The sequence below is a fragment of the Orycteropus afer genome, unplaced genomic scaffold (genome assembly GCF_000298275.1).
Source record: "Orycteropus afer afer isolate SDZICR_OR568_19922 unplaced genomic scaffold, OryAfe1.0 scaffold00068, whole genome shotgun sequence".
In the NCBI taxonomy this organism is placed as follows: Eukaryota; Metazoa; Chordata; class Mammalia; order Tubulidentata; family Orycteropodidae; genus Orycteropus; species Orycteropus afer.
The window spans coordinates 9,796,030-9,801,390 of NW_006921655.1; positions in this window are offsets into that span (position 1 = coordinate 9,796,030).

The window sequence follows — 5,361 nt, forward strand, 5'->3', positions numbered from 1 at the left end:
AAAACCTCACTGCCATCGAGTCGGATCCAATTCATAGTGACCCCTTGGGTTTTCGAAGCCATATCACTATGGAAGTAGATTGCCTAACCTTCCTTCCAGGGAGTGGCTAGTGGGTTTGAACCATCAGACTTCTGGTTAGCAGTCAAATGCCTTAGGCACTATGCCACCAGAGGTCTTGATAGGTACTATATATGCCACATCTTTTTAGGTATAACAGAGCCATCATATTTCCTGTCTACTGAAAGTTCCCAGTCTAGTTTAGAAAATATATATTAAGAACCAAGAATCAGGGTATAACTGTGCAGCACTACTGGACTTGTCCATGGTCAGAACAGGATGAGACCAGTATGTACTGAATTAGGCAGCAGTGGTCACTCAGGAGACAGAACCAACCATAATTCTAAATGCTTAGATGATGAGAACCGTGTTTCTAAGTGAATTTAGGAAGAAGGTCAGGAAAATACCATTCTGGAACATATTTTGCTGTGGTTAAAGTACTCTCGGGGACTCTATTTGGGGGTACAAAGAGTGACGCAAAATGACCTTCTTGCTATGGAGTTAGGCCAGTTTTCCTTTAGCCAAACCAAGAGATTTGGCATCTTGGGACGGTAAGAGGTCTCTAGGGTTTTCCTCCTGAGCACCATTAGATAAATCTAGTGACCATTTGACAGGGAAATAAGGTCACTATTTTTAAATCAAAAGGAAAAGAGCAGTGTAGCAAAATAGAAAGATGATTTATCCTGTGGCCAGAGTGCATAAAACTGACTACAGAAACTAATCCAATCAGACTTGATAAAGCTGATGCTGCCTTATACCTCCTGTGCCTTGAAGCCTTGTCGGAGCTGGTCTGCCACCGATCCTGACTTAGGATACAAGCTGACTTCTTAGCCTTTTCTGAGGAGTAATCAAGCTGCAAGCATTTCAATTATTGCACCTTTTTAAAATATCATTATTATTAAGTATTGTGCAAAGCTTTTGATTATGCTAAGTCACAAAAGGCTGGCGTCTATCCAAGAGACCTGCTCCCAAGCACCCATGGAACCCTCAGGTAGGGGTGTTTCTGAACTCTCAAGGTCCTCTTTTCCTTCTCCCTCCTTATGTCCTTCATATCTCACAAGGCAGGAATGGAAGTTGCCAGATTGGCTTTTCGACCTGCTCATCCCAAACTACCCTGAAACCGCAGCACAGCAGGAAGCCAGAATGACATCACTTTTCCCATTCAGCACAGTCCAGCTGTGACTCTGCAGAGATAAATGTGGCTTAGAGAAAGTCAAGGCTGACATCTTTCAGTCTAGAGTGACCCAGCCCAGCTCTTTGTGGCCATGTCAGGAAACAAGAATCAGGGCTGGCCTACCCTAGAGGGCAACTAGATATTTGTTCTGGGCTGAACCTTTTGATCTTTTCAATTGGAGGATGAAAACAGAAAAGATCTGGAGCTCCAAGATGGTTCAGTTCAACATATATTTAATGACTGACTATATCAAGTGTATAAAGGTGAGTAAGGTGGGCTAAGGGGAATAAAGACAGTTTCTGCATTTGAGTAGCTCATCGTCTAATATGTGAAATTTTACATAAAAAGATACTATCAATTAAATATGATAAGTGATAATATGAAGATATGCACAGGTTGCTATGGGAACTGAGAGATGGGATATTTTAGATCAAAAGGAGCTGTCACTTGAACTGTATTGTGAAGAATGAGGAAGAGCCATAGGGAGCAATTTAGAAAAAGAGTTTGGAGGGAACTGCACAAAGTATAAATCACCTGGCCCGACTAGGGAATCACATGTAATTTTATGAAGGTACCGTATAAAGTAGATGATCAGGTACGGAAGAGACACAGCTGGAGAATAAGGCAGCCGTCAAATAAAGGAGAGGCTTCAGTATCAAGAGGTGCTAGTATTCACAGAGTATTGCCTACCTGGAGATTCACCTGAGCCTCAGTGTCTTATGCTGTAATCTCTAGAGAAGCAAAACTAGTGAAGCTTTTTACACACACACACACACACACACAGATAAAGAGAGAGAAAAAAAAATTATCTCAAGGTAATGGCTCATGCAATTGCAGAGGCTGTCAAGTCCCAAGTCCATGGGTCAGACGTCAGTCAAACTGGATGCTTCTCCTGACTCACATAGCTGCAGGGGCTAATGAACCCAAGGTTGACAGTCAATACAACAGGCTGCTGGCTACAAGGCTGATAAATCCAATATTAGCAGGTAAGAAAACAGGCTGTTGGCTCACAGGCAGTGAAGGCAACAATCCCCAGATTGGCAGGCAATGTGGCAGGCTACTGGCTCAATTTCCAAGAACTGGAAGTTAGATAATGATGAGTCAGATGCAGGATCCAGATCAAGCAAAAATCCTGAGAGCTTTGCCAGGATGTCCATTTATATTGGAAGCAGGCCATACCCCTGAGGAACCTCCCTTTCCATTGATTGCCTGCTCATAGCCAATCTCATCATGGAGGTGATTACATTATATCATAACTCATCATGGGGGATGACTACATCAAAACTGCTAAACCACAGAATCAGGCCCAGCCAAGTTGATACCCAACTTTAACTATTACACTGAGTGTGAGGGGAAAAAAAAAAAAATTCAGTGGGCAGAGTTTTTTTATTGGGTTTCCATCACCACACATGATTGGTTGGTTAAATGATTGGTAGATTGATTGCCCACAAGATAGAGTTCAGTAGCCAGGTTGACTTGTGACCCAACCCCGACTATAAATCACAGTTTTAGTGTTTCTGGTGTGGCCAGTCCCCAACTTAAGGTGTATTCAGCCCTAACCTAAATCATGTTGTTAGGGTATGTAAAGATACATATGTAGGTGAGAACAGATAGAAGTATCTATAAAACCAAACCAAAACAAATCAAACCCACTGCCATTAAGTCTATTCCAACTCACAGTGACCTTATAGGACAAAACAGAACTGCCCTATATGGTTTCCATATTTGCACCCATTCCAAAGAAAGGTGAGCCCACAGAATGTGGAAATTATCAAACAATATCGTTAATATCACATGCAAGTAAAATCTAACTGAAGGTAATTCAAAAATGGTTGCAGCAGTATATTGACAAAGAACTTCCAGAAATGCAAGCTGGATTCAGAAGAGGACATGGAACGAGGGATATCATTGCTGATGTCAGATGGATCTTGGCTCAAAGCAAAGAATACCAGCAAGATGTTTACTTATATTTTATTAACTATGCAAAAGCATTTGATTGTGTGGATCTTAATAAATTGTGGATAACATTAAGAAGAATGGGAATTTCAGAACACTTAATTGTACACATGAGTAACCTGTACATAGACCAAGAGGCTGTCATTTGAAGAGAACAACAGGACAGTGCATGGTTTAAAGTCAAGAAGGGAGTGTGTCAGTGTTGTATCCTTTCACCATATTTATTCAATCTGTATACTGAACAAATAATCTGAGACGCTGGACTATATGAAAAAGAATGTGGCATTGGGATTGGAGGAAGACTCAGAAGAATGTGGCATTAGGATTGGAGGAAGAATGATTAATAACCTGTAATATGCTGATGACACAACTTTGCTTGCTGAAAGGGAGGATGACTTGAAGTACTTATTGATGAAAATTGAAGAATACAGTCTGCAGTATGGATTACATCTCAATATAAAGAAAACAAAAATCCTCCTAACTGATCCTATAAGCTACATTATGATAATGGAGAAAAGATTGAAATTGTCAAAGATGTCACATTACTTGGTTCTACAATCAACACCAATGGAAGCAGCAGTCAGGACATCAGACGATGTATAGCACTTGGCAAATTGGCTGCAGAGGACCTCTTTCAAGTGCTGAAGAGCAAAGATGTCCCCTTGAAGACTAAGGTGCGCCTGACACAAGCTATAGTATTTTCAATCGCCTTATATGCATGTAAGTGCTGGACAATGAATAAGGAACACTGAAGAAAAGTTGATGCTTTTGAGCTGTGGTGTTGGTGAAGAATGCTGAAAGTACCGTGGACTGCTAAAAGAACTAACAGGTATTTCCTGGAGGAAGTGCAGCCAGGATGCTCCTTGGAGGTGAGAATGGCCAGACTTGGTCTCACCTATTTTGGTCATGCTGTCAGAAGGGACCATTCCCTGGAGAAGGATATCATGTTTGGTAAAGTGGAGGGTGAATGAAAAAGGGGAAGGCCCTCAACAAGATGGATTGACACAGTGGCTGCAATGACGGGCGCAGATATAGCCAGGATCACGAGCCTGGCACAGGACAGGGCAGTGTTTTGTTCTGTTGTACATAGGGTCACTATGAGTTGGAGATGACTCAATGGTGCCTAACAACAACAACAACATAGGGTTTCCAAGGCTGTAAATTTTTACAGATGTAGACTCCCACATCTTTCTCCCACGGAGTAGCTGAATGCTTTAACTACTGCACCACCAGTCTCCTAGAAGTATCTGTTATGCAAGAAAACCCAAAACCACTACCATCAAGTCGATTCCAACTCACAGTGACCCCCATTGGGGTCAACTGGCTATAAATCTTTATGGAAGCAGACTGCCTCATCTTTCTCCCATGGAGCATCTGATGTGTTTGAACTGCCAACTTTGTGGTTTGCAATCCAACACCTTAACCACAGTGCCACCAGAGCTCCTTAAAAGTATCTATAAACCAAAAAAAAAAAAAAGAAAAAAACCTCACTGCCATTGGCTCTGACTCATAGTTACTCCAAGGCTGTAAATCTTTACAGAAGCAGACTGCCTCAACCTTCTCATGTGGAGCAGTTGATGCGCTCGAACTGCAGACTTTTTGCTTAGCAGCCAAATGTCTTAACCAGTACACCCCCAGATTTTCCAACCTTCCTTCCAAGGAGTGGCTGGTGGGTTTGAACCACCAGTCTTCTGGTTAGCAGTCAAGTGCCTTAGGCATTATGCCACCAGAGCTCCTAGAAGTATTGATAGGTATGTCTAAATATAAATATGTGGTGCAGATACATATATTCATTGAAAACACAAATACAGATATTCCTCAGATATAACCACCTTCCAACATTGGTTTCTGGATTTGAAGGTTTAGGACCACAGTAGTCTTATGAAATAACTCATTCAATTGCCATAATGTAGTTCACAAAAATCATGATCTGAGTCCCAGTGAAGTGAATAGCATCTGGGGTCTTAAAAGCTTGCAAGTGGCCATCAGACACACAACTATGAGTCCCAACTCACCAGGAGCAAATTGTAAGTAAGTAACCAAATGTCAAAGAACAAGTCTTCAAGGGCCACAACCTCATCTATGTTGAGCCTAGAAAGAACTACATGGTGCCTGGCTACCACTACTGGCCATTCTGACTAGGGCCATAATAATTAGTCCTGGGTAGAATTAGA